The sequence below is a fragment of the Asterias rubens genome, chromosome 2 (genome assembly GCF_902459465.1).
Source record: "Asterias rubens chromosome 2, eAstRub1.3, whole genome shotgun sequence".
Classification (NCBI taxonomy): Eukaryota; Metazoa; Echinodermata; class Asteroidea; order Forcipulatida; family Asteriidae; genus Asterias; species Asterias rubens.
The window spans coordinates 13,473,765-13,486,317 of record NC_047063.1 but is presented as its reverse complement, the minus strand read 5'-3'; the positions used below and the strand labels follow the sequence as shown (position 1 = coordinate 13,486,317).

The 12,553-nt window shown below is 38.5% G+C and overlaps 2 long non-coding RNA genes across 2 annotated transcripts; one reads left to right on the top strand and one right to left on the bottom strand.

Moving 5' to 3' along the window:
- Positions 1-1,418: 1,418 nt before the first annotated feature.
- On the bottom strand, positions 1,419-11,421 carry LOC117307053. Its single transcript, XR_004521019.1, has 3 exons — positions 11,278-11,421; positions 5,339-5,522; positions 1,419-1,453 (listed from the first exon to the last, which is right to left on the bottom strand). It is a non-coding gene; the product is annotated as an uncharacterized LOC117307053 (long non-coding RNA).
- LOC117307052 lies at positions 6,490-12,339 on the top strand. The gene is made up of 3 exons (XR_004521018.1): positions 6,490-6,593; positions 9,536-9,709; positions 12,140-12,339. It is a non-coding gene; the product is annotated as an uncharacterized LOC117307052 (long non-coding RNA).
- The last annotated feature ends 214 nt before the right edge of the window (positions 12,340-12,553 follow it).

Genomic DNA, 12,553 nt, shown 5'->3' with positions numbered 1-12,553 from the left:
TCATGACACGGCGAAACGTGCGGAAACAAGAGTGGGTTTTCCCGTTATTTTCTCCCGACTCCGATGACCGATTGAGCCTAAATTCTCACAGGTTTGTTACTTTATATATAAGTTGTGATACACGAAGTGTGGGACTCGGACAATACTGTTAACCGAAAGTGTATAATGGCTTTAAGTATGGGACGTCATTTGCAATACCCTTATGAGACCGTTCTCATGATGTCTCCATCTTGGGCATGTTCCTCAAAATAAAGTATGCTAATAATCATTTTGCGAATATGAACCAGACTATTAATTACATTGGTTACATTGGTATCAACAAGAAAAATTCAAGATGGCTGCACCATGATAAAGGTCTTTAAATAGTCACAGCCACAGCTGTAGCCACTTATCTGGTTACGGACTTACAAAACTAGTTTAATTGAAAATAAAATCAGGGTTCGCCAACACCAATTACTATCAAAATGAAAGGGCTAAGTGTAGTTTTTAAATAAATGGAGAAGAGCCGAAATTATATTTTCCCCCAAATAGTATCCCCCAAAACGGAATAATATTTCAGACGACTTACTTGAACGAATCTTCAAGGACTATTGAACCATGGTGGACATTCAGCAAACCCAAATAAACAAAACCTTCTCCATATAATCCAATAATAAACATGTAGAGTTACTCATTCATGATATTAATTTTACATCTCCAATGGTAGACATGAAAACACGAGTAATGCTTTCTTAGAGTCTCAGAGGGTTATGAAGGTCAATGAAGTTCAACCTTGTGTCAGATAATCGTTTTCGTACTAAGAAAATAAACACTCTTGAGGAGAAAATAGTACATCCATCTTTGCAAACACACATTACAAATTGCAAACAGTTTTTTGTTACGTATCATGTTAGACTCGTTTACCAGTCGTTACTCTCTCAGCAAGGAAAATATATGCCATTATTCAGTTATAACAATGCAAATCATACTAATTTGATTTTGGTAAAACAATATGCATTGGCGTATGAAACACTGTAAAGCAGTAATTTTGAGGTAAACAGAAATGTTGGTGTTAACGTGATTTGTTGTCTTTGTATGTTTATTGCATATTTGAAAACAAGGAAACAAATGTTGAAACTAAAAATGGGGAGGGGGGCATGTTGACAAACGAACGGATTGAGTCTGTCCAGCATGCATGAGTTATATATGGTCCATGTTACCAAACGCAACACAAAACATCATCCAAATATTGCCGTAAGCCCTCAAGACTATCCGGTTGTGTGAAATGATAGGTCATTAAAGAACTATTAAATTTTAAATGTAAAGCTGGTCTTCAATTAAGACGGGAGAATCGATTGGCCCCAAAACCTAACCTTTGCTTACAAGTTTATGGGCATCTTAGAATTTCGTCGACTTTGTCTTGCAAAAAGAACAGTGGTGTAGTGCTTGCATGTACACTGGAGTACACAACGTACTGTATGTGAAAAGAAGACAAAAACTGTATGGAAATTAATCAAAACTATTTACTAAAATATAACAGCAGAAAAGAAGACTTGCAGTGCACTCATATACAGAAACATCAAAGAACCTGTCTCTCAGCTTATCACATGACTATCAAATCATGGATACATGAAAAAAAGGGTGAAGACTAAAAGCTCAAGACTATATAAAGAAATAGTTGGGCTCGAAACGCTATGTGATCATCAGTGGGTTATGTATTTTCTCTCACGACTTTCACAGTAGCCCCCCCCCCCACACGCTCCACCTATTTACTAATAATGTTGCATGTATACGGTTTTTCTTGGAAATTGAGACTAAATTTTGTAACTAGAATGAAATTACGAATAGCATTTCGTAGCTCTGAGCTAGAATTATAATGGGCGGGCGGGTGAATAACCGTTTTAATGCACACTATGATATCAAAATATTATAGTCTGAATCTAATATCGATCATATTGCAGACTTAAAGTAATCAACGTGTAACATAGACGGGGGTAGGGGGAAAGAGATGTTACTATTTGAGACTTATTTGGGTCAGTAGCAAGAACTCGTTTGACCTAGATTTTTTTGTTTTCGAAAATAAAATAAAGTAACTTTATCTATTATAGTAGGAACAGTGGCAGCAACAGCATACACAATATAAAAATGCTTATAATTTGTTCTCGGTTTTCTTTGCTATTAAATACAATTGGTGGCAATGTGAATCATCTTCTAGTGTGTTAATGACCTTGGTTGGTGGCTGACCGCTGTTATAATGGACCTCGCCTTTCGCTCGGTCAACCTCGAACCCGGTCATTTCGGCTCGGTCCATTAACGGCCGAACACAAGGTCATTACCAACCAGTGAAGACCAGCTCCTCGCAAGATTGCCTAATGGTTAAAAACGTGCACGTTGTTTGATTGAAGATGACAATTATTGGAATTGACGATAGCACCTTATTGCGGATGTTAATACCCTGTGGTTAAGTCGCAGTGATTCTTAGGGTAAAGGTGTCGGACTGTGACCGACTGTGCGGGGGACCGTGGGTGTTATCTTCGGCCAAATTAAGCTCGGTCGGTGCTCGAGTTCTTCGTCGATTATGAAAGAATATCTCTCACTTGGTCGAATGGCCAAACATCTATCAGGGAGCACAACACTCTGCACGCCGCATGTCATTGTGGTATTCTGTGTACTCTGATTATGCCGTTGGTGTGGGTGGGGAGGTGTGGGGTGGGGAGGTGTGGGGTGGGGTGTGGGGGTGCGGGGTGGGGAGGTGTGGGAGTAACCTTATCATACATTTCTGTCTCGAAAATCACAATCTACTAGAAATATAACTCTCTCTGTATTGTATACATTGTATACAAATTCATGAGTTTCCTTGACGGAATCGTTCGTGCTTGTATATCTTATGTTGAATCTTCACCAACCCAGTAGGGTACCCCCATTGTATGTTCGCATGATATGTCAACATTTTTAGAAAATTACAATATACCACAGTCAACATAAACTCCATGTATCATAATATTATTTATTTTACATAATCATGTACTTGACCGGATTGTTTGTGCTCGTATGATGTTGCGTCTCCAGGCACACACATACCATACCAACAAAATAATCACCCTACCACTATAATAGAAACATCTATGCATCCTATCGTACATAATCACGAAGTTCAATGGGAGACTTTCTGGGACGATAGAGGGCAGCAGACTTACCGGGTAAATCCATTGTTCTCAGAATTATGCGCATGTTCAGAACTACGTAAACAATGGAAATTTACCCGGTATGTCTGCTGCCACCTAGCGTTGGAAAGTCTCCTATTGACGGAACTATTCGTGCTTAATAGTGCATGTTGCATGTCCACCAAACCAAGGAATAACTACCTTGTATTTTGCATAGACTAAGACGTTGCACTGAATGTTTTACAAAGTGTTGCGGTTTATTTGGAATCTCTGCTCGAGGGACCGCAGCGTGACGGGAGCGATACTCACAGCAGTATTGATTGCCATGGTGGCCTGTTCGGTTTTCTTCGACCCGTCGGTTAGTATACCATACTTACAGATAATAAAAATAATGACAATACAACCAAAATGGGGCGACGGATACAAAACAAGTCCTTTTCCGATAACTGCCATCTGACTCATCTGATGACCTTTTTAACTTCATGGATTTTTTTTGTAAAGAAATGGGGTACGAGACGAAATCCGGGAAGAAGGGGGTGTTCGTAATGAATATTACATCGGGTGAGGTTTTACACAATAATACATTATTAGAGCCATTTTGTCTAACAACTTGACATTTCATTCAGCATGCAACCATGGTCGTGTAGCCTGAACATCCAACGTCGCACTTCGAGGCTCGTGAATTGCGCCATGAACCTGCAGTGGCCTTGAGCGAGCGTACGGATCCGTAGGGCCGGAAAAGATATATACATTTGTACTTGCATTAACTTCACAAAAAGATTCGCAGTCAAATCACACGTATACGTGAGCATAAAACAACATTACATAGGACCTACATGTAAAGTGCGTGTGTAATATATAGTTTGCACACTGCGTGTAGACGACCGAAAGGAAAGCTGACAAAAAAATCACGTCAGACCAATCAAAACACAGATATGGAAAGCATTAGGAGACATACGCTTTTTGGCGATAGTTACTTTTTTGTTTACTTTTATGCTCTCCTGGGCACCCCACTGTTGTTTTACTTTGTTTTCTTAATTTTTTTCAAAGTATGTACATGTGCTTGTAAAATGTGATTGCCCGAATGAATATTATTTAAAAAAAATATTACTATTATTACTTCAGGAGCGTTTATCAATTAAATCAGTGAATCCAATGAAATCAACGGGTTTGTAATATCGATGCCCGTCTTCGGAAATGCAGGCCGTCTATCGGGGTCTTCGCAATAAATGTGTACAACATGACACTCAGCATTCTCTGACTACTCTCAGAATCAACACCAATCTGCCTGATGGGATATGGCCACGACTTCAGCCGTAAGCTCAAACGATTAGAGGGCGATCCATCGCTCTATCTAGCGTTACATAAATGTTGCTCCCTTGAGGTTTGACACTTCAATTGTTGTATGCCATTCACAACATGTTATTTCAGATCTATATATGGCATCATTTCAGACCTAAGGACATTGTTTCCGATCACGGGCATTATTTCAGAACTAGGGTTGTATTTCAGATCAAGGGCATTATTAAGGATTAAGAATATTTTTGTCTACAGACCAAGGACATTATTTCAAATCGATAGGGCATTGTTTCAGATCTATATGACATTATTCCAGATCAGGGGCATTATTTCAGACCAAGGGTATTACATCAGAACTAGGGCATTATTTCAGAAGTAGGGCGTTATTTCAGAAGTAGGGCGTTATTTCAGATCAAGGGCATTATTTCAGAACTAGGGTAGTATTCAAGATTGATCAGGGGCATTATTTCAGACCAAGGGTATTCTCTGTAGCAATTCCAGTTTTTTTAACTAGGGTTTATTCTCAGTGTTTTTTAATCATTGATTGTTGTGTACAAATTCTGCATTTATTACATGTTTACTGTATTTTCTATTGAGTGTTTTAATTGTATGTATTTGAATATGTTTTCTTTTAATTGTTCAGCGCCCAGGAGCATGTTTACATGGATAGGCGCTATATAAATTTCCATTATTATTATTATTATTACATCAGAACTAGGGCATTATTTCAGATCAAGGGCATTATTTCAGAACAAGGGCATTAACTCAGATCAAGAGCATTAATTCAGATCAAGGGCATTATTTCAGAATAAGGGCATTAATTCAGATATAAGGTTAATATGAACACAAACTGCTCATGCATAGAAGTGTTAATTTTAACAACTGAATAGACTTACCAATTACCATATCCTATATCGATAAGTTGATCTTGTCTTTCACCGTTTCGAATTGTATGTTGAGCAATGTCGGGCAACTTTTACATACTGAACGTCATTAGTAATGGTGTACAGCAGACACGACGAAATGTGTTGATACGAAGAAAAAAAACGAGCTAACTTTCCCTAGCCTCGGTTTGATCACCTGTTGGTATACAGAAAAAGAAAATCATTAGGCCCTATGGCTGTTTCTTCTTCTCTTCAATATTGGTGTAGATAGAAAAACAATGACGCCAGACTGGGAGCGATAGTCTGTTTAAAGGCAGTGGACACTATTGGTAATTGTCAAAGACAAGTCTTCTCACTTGGTGTATTCTCAACATATGCATAACATAACAAACCTGTGAAAATTTGAGCTCAATCGGTCGTCGAAGTTGCGAGATAATAATGAAAGAACAAAAAACACCCTTGTCACACGAAGTTGTGTGCGTTCAGATGGTTGATTTCGAGACCTCAAGTTCTTAATCTGAGGTCTCAAAATCAAACTCGTGGAAAATTACTTCTTTCTCGAAAACTATGGCACTTCAGAGTGAGCCGTTTCTCACGATGTTTTATACTATCAACCTATCCCCATTACTCGTCACCAAGTAAGGTTTTATGCTAATCATTATTTTAAGTAATTACCAATAGTGTCCACTGCCTTTAAAAGTATACCTACATTTTAGTATTCACGTTTAGTGTACTATATTGTATTATACATTAATTTCGTGTTCTTCAACCCATATATTTTATCTGTTTTAAATGTATTTCTCATCGCATGGTCTTCATGTGTCTCTGTATTTTTGTTTATTCATTTATTTATTTATTTATTTATCTATTTATTTAATAATGTCCTGTCTTGACCACACCGGCGCTGCAGTTCTTTTTGAGATAATCTACACAATATGTTCACCATTGTTTATCAACATCATTATCATTTGCTCCTAGGCAAATTAAAAATCTGTTGATTAATTCAAGAATACTTTCTGTGCGACACGATTTTCAAACTGTTACATGAAATCGCAGTCACTGAAAATGAATCGAAAATACTCCATGTCACAAAAAAATACGTGTGTCTGTATGAGAAACATATGTTTATTTTTGACAGGCCGTTAGTCTCTGAAGCTGAATGTGTTAAAAAATAGTCCGATTGCGCGCTCACATTCTGTCGACGTGCTCAGTTTGTACAACGTAGTGTGACCGGTCTCCTCCAAAGCTTCTTAATCGTGCTAACAAGGTAAGAACTTCTGTCACATTGTTTTTGAAAATATAATTGTGGGTTGAACAAAGACAAATTTACTAGAGCGGGACTTGGACCTGCGACCCAGGGCTTACGTGCAGGCTTTCTAACAATGTGTTGGCGGTTTCCCTACTTTGCCAGTATCGTTAAAGACACTGGACATTATTGGTAATTGTCAAAGAACCAGTCTTCTCACTTGGTGTATCTCAACATAAAATAACACATTATCGTGAAAATATTGTGAGCTCAATTGGTCGTTGAAGTTGCGGGATGACTGTGAAATTAAACAACACTCGAGACCTCAAATTCTAATTCTGAGGTCTCGAAAAAAAATCGTGGAAAAACAACCCTTTCTCGAAAACTATTTCACTCCAGAGGCAGCCGTTTCTCACAATGTTTTATACTATCAGCCTCTCCCCATTACTCGTTAACAAGTATGTTTTTATGCAAACAATTATTTTGAGTAATTACATATAGTGTCCACTGCCTTTAGGCTCTGTTCATACTTCATGCGAATGCGATACGATACAAATCTTGAAGTTGTAAAAAATTATCAACGAACAGTTTACAACAGTTGCCCTGTGCTCAACTCCTGCGAAACATTCGCGGCGAAAAACAGCTCTGTGACGTGATGCTTCGTAATTGCATTCGCAGGAAGTATGAACCAGGTTTCAGTCGGCAGAGCCAGTCAGAAGCCATATATAATGGGTTCGTTCGTTTAGCTTCCCTGGGTCGACCCCGTCGTGTGACGTTTTTTTCTTTCCAGGACGAACGTGTGCAGATAATTACCCACGTTCGTCCTGGGAAAAAAACCGCCACACACCGGGGTAGACCCAGGGCAGCTGAACGAACGCACCCAGTGTAACTGTCGTGTAGCCTTGGGACCACACCCAAGTTTACGGTACAACATATGAAACGGCTACAGAGGGATCCCACTGCAGATGGAAAAATGTAATGCAGGCACCTTTTCACTATTTGAATTAAGAAAATTTATACGAATGGTGATCTTGTATTAATTTGTCGCCGCTTCTACCAAGATGAAATACATGCTTCCTAACTGTTTTTGAATCAACATAATGTACATCACAAGTGATGTTTTACCTTTCACCGATTGAACAATATTATAAATAATATACAGACATCCTTACTTTATTTGACTCAATATAATGGACATTCTAGTACAGGGAATTTTAACCACTTCAACTTAAGAGAATAGTAGAAACAAAATACATTAGGTATCCTCAGTGTCAATAAGAGTCAATAAATCATTGGTAATAATATTTAAGTGTTTGCTGATTGAACCAAGACAAAGTGAAATATTATTAGCTTCATATTTGATTAATGTTTTCCTTTAAGGAGGTCTAGAGTCTAGAGCTTAGCTGCTTAAGTTCGTACTCGGTCAAATTTACTTTCCCAAGCGCGATGAAATATTTATCTGCATGTATAATTAAACAACCTTGATAGTGCCGTCAAAATTCGTCATTTATCAACAACCTTTAATGGAACTCAAATTGTCTCTTATTACCCTATACTTGAATGCTACAAAAAGTGCAATACCCGTACCCGCATGTGCATTCGGGTCAATACAGTGTCGTGTTTGGCAAAAAGAACAACTCAATCATTTTGAATTATAGCAAAGGTTTTAAATTTTTCTGTCTGCAAGTTCTTGTCCTGTGAACTGAGTGACATTAGGACCTTGTAATGGTATGCCAGCGTCGACTAGTCATTGACGATAAATGTATTCATTTTGGGCCACGACTTCTACACAAATTATTACTGGAGCAATTTAACTCTTCCTTGAGGCATACTAAGATTCTGCATAATGAAGTGTTCATATAGGGTGCAAAACTGGTAACTTTTATGCATTCAAATTCATATTTTTACGGACTGTTAAACGCCAACTTCCGGCAATATTATAATTTATTAGGTTTTCAGATTTCACAAAAAATTGATAATGATTGTGACACTCCAAAACGTTAATTGGCGTTGGGCCGTTTTGTCTTAAATTCCAGAACGTAACAAAGTACCTTACACATATTAATGTTGTGTGTATTAAATGTTCTGACCAGAAACACAAAATACCAGTTGGTTAAATTTGTTCTCTATGGTTGTGAAACTTAAATTTCCTAATCTTTCAAAAGGGGAAGAAAAGAACAACCCAAACATCTTTTATATATAGACAGAACTGATTATTCTGCTATAAACACTGTACCAATGTTGAATCATTCCACAAAAATAAGGGCAAATTTGGCAAGTGATAATTTTTGTATCTGCTTGCCTTTTTGTCAAGCCGGAGCCAGTGAGTGTCCACATATTGCGTTGTGTTGTTTTAGTCAGCTTACATTTGTCATTGGAAATACATGCCGGGTGCGTTCGTTTAGCTTCCCTGGGTCGACCCCGGTGTGTGGCGGGGTTTTTTCAAGGACAAACGTGTGCAGATAACTACCCACGTTCGTCCTAGAAAAAAAACCGCCACACACCGTGGTCGACCCAGGGAAGCTAAACGAACGCACCCAATGAATGAAACGCGTGTGTCGTTTCTCAACACAATATTCATAGAACAGTCTTGTGTGTTTATTGATTTCCCAATGAATGTCATACAAAATCATTCTGCAACACATAATACTTCTTTACCAAAGACCAACAATGTATTAAAAGGTTATAAGGCATCCGACTAAAACCTGTTTTTAAAGAAAGCGCAGATGTCTCTTTACTAAAATATTACTCTAGTCTTCACCTCAGTTCTATGTGTTAATATGCAAAAAACAAGTTACTGGCCAAGCGTTTCTACTTATAGCAGGGTCTTTCTCGAAGGCTTCGAGAAAGTTCGAGAATGAATCTGCTGAGGGTCGAAACGTCAGGCCATTAATACTTTTTATTTTATTTATACCAGTCCATTGGGTTTGGTAAGCAGTTTGTATTCTCACATCTTATATCAGGTTCGTAACAGTCATCAGGAACTTAACATGATGCCCACATTACAAGTTTGCTTTGTGCTGGTGGTTTTGGCGGGAGTATGTACCGTCTGCTCGTCGTCAACATTCGGCGAGGAAACCAACGACATTGAACAACCCATGCCTTATGAGATGCTTCTTGCCCGTAGAGGGCTTATGGTGAGTGTATAGGCCCTATTCAAATCCATGGCTTCGGCTTTGGAATTCTACCATCTGTCTATCTATCTATCTATCTATCTATATCTTTCTACAATGTTTTTGGCCATTTCAATCCGTTGAACTTGGTACATGTACATTGGTAGACTTGTGGACAAGTCGTTAATGGTCCCACGCGGTGAGATAGTCGAGTTGTGGCGGTGCGGTGCTCTCGCGAGATCAACTGCTCTCGCGCGAACTGTTGGTTGCCCCGACTTCTACTCCCCGATGGGACCGTAGTCGCGAGAGCAGTAGGGGGCGAGAATCACGCGGGAATCGCAGGGTGAGTCGGAACGCTATCAACGCGACAGACATTTTAACGACTTGTCCACACTAGTACATTGGTCTTTCATAATATCAAAAGTGACGATTTTTTTTGTTACAGTTTATTTATTTTAAAGGCAGTTGACACTATTGGTAATTACTCAAAATAATTATTGACATAAAACCTTCCTTGGTGACAAGTAATGTGGAGAGGTTGATGGTATAAAACATTGTGAGAAACGGCTCCCTCTGGAGTGCCATAGTTTTCGAGCAAGAAGTAATTTTCCACGAATTTGATTTCGAGACCTCAGATTTAGAACTTGAGGTCTCGAAATCAACCATCTAAACGCACACAACTTCGTGTGACAAGGGTTATTTTGCTTTCATTATTATCTCGCAACTTCGATGACCGATTGAGCTCAAATTTTCACAGGTTTGTTATTTTATGCATATTTGAGATACACCAACTGTGAAGGCTAGTCTTTGACAATTACCAATAGTGTCCACAGCTTTTAAGTAGCTATTACAAGCTATGTATGTAATATGTAGCGTGAATCATGGGATCCCAGAGGAATTCAAACTCTGGTCTATTCATACATTACACGACACATCTTTAGGTTGTATGGTAATGTTTTAATTAATATCATGCTCTATTAACCTTTCATTAGATTTGGATCACCTGTTTTTATAATTCTCAATTACTACGCTGGTGTTTTCAATTTGCAGTATTTAATTTACATTTTTACCTTTCGGTAATGGTGTTGTTGCTGTTGGTGTTTTGGGTTTTTTAACGGTTGTTGCTGTTTATTAATATTGTTAATGCTGCGTGTTGTTGTTGTTGTTGGTGTTATTGTTGTTTTTTGTGGGGTTTTGGTTGTTGTTTGTTGATGTTTGTTTTTTGTTATTTTTTTTTATTTTTTTTTAATTAAACATTATATACAAGATCCAATTCAGATGCCAACAAATATAAAACAGAAAGAACATTGAACCACTCTAGAAACTTGTAATTGTTATTCGGCTGTGTCAAATATCTTAGGAAAAACTCGACCTGTACAGTCGTAAGAAATTTTCTGAATTTTCAGCATCGAACTTGAATGTAGAGAACATCCAGAGTCTAAGTTACTAGTTAAGTATACATTATTGTCATTGCTTGACTTCGGTCCTGCAAATAATGTCTAGCAAGTGAAGTATTCAGGTAACACGAATCGACTTGTAGACTACATATCACAAATTGCAACAGATATTTACTTCATGTATACGGAACTCACCAAGTCTTCAGCACATATAAGGGTGGTGGATGGTACTGTGTTTCGCCCACAGTTACCGACGGGGCGGGTGAAGGAGTAATGTGGCTGAAAAACAACTAAGTAATGGCGCTCTTCTGTTAGACCCCGGCCTCTCCAAGTAGTCAGAGAAGGAGATTGTATTATACACCATTAAACACGTTACGCAACCATGAGCAGAACTATTCTATTCCCTACAAAATTCTTAAGAATCACAAATAAAAGAATTCCCAACGTGTGGTTTACACATGTTGTACATTCCGACGGGTTTAAGCGAAGTTTCTTTCAGTCTTGAAAACAACCGCACGGGTTAAAGTTACTCCAGGTTTGGAGGGCGTGACCCGTTTAATCCTGACACGGAGAGTGGTTTTAAAATGCGATTTTAACTGGTACACAGAAATGTTTCAGGACCAACGGGCCCCAATATCCGGTCAATCGAATCAATTGAGTTTGAGAATGCATTAATCATGTTGTTATACATCTGTAACTATGTGTGGAAACAAATACAAAAACTTATTCATTTTTGGTTTCACCCGTACACACCGATGCGTATTAGCTATGTATACTCTGTTACCTCTGTACTTTCCCATGTTATTCGGGTTGGATTCGAACCCACGACCCTTGCAATTCTAGAGCAGTCTCAAACCAATTAGACCACCGAGATTAACCCGGTATATAGCTAAAACACAAAAGTTGATGCTGTTGGTGTTGGTGTTGGTGTGCTGTTGCTGTCGCTGTCGCTGTCGCTGCCATGTCGTTGTCCGTGATGATACTCGTTATGCTGTCGTTGCATTGACACAATCACGGCCATCATCAATGAATCATTATTTCCTACTTTCATTCACAGTACGGCAAGCAATGTCTAACCCAAGGAACCAGATGCTCGCCGGACATCTCAACATGCTGTGGTTCCATGGGTTGCTATAGTTACCAAGGAGGAACCTGTGTAAACAAGAGCTGCATTTGCCGAAACAGCATGTACAGCTTTGATTCCTTTAGCTGGTAGAAATCTACAAGTACATCAATGACGCCTTGGTAGAAATCTGCAAGTAAATCAAGGTCGCCTTTGTAGGAATACTTCGTAATGAGCTAGAATGATAATGGGGTTATATGGTGTAAACCTATTTTTTACTTAGATATATGAATTGGGTGCATAATTGTTTTTAATTTTAACGAAACCATGTCATTCAGTTTGTAATGAATAACGCAAACAGGTGCACAACGTCCACCTAAGTTTTTTTTTAATGATGCATTTATTTTC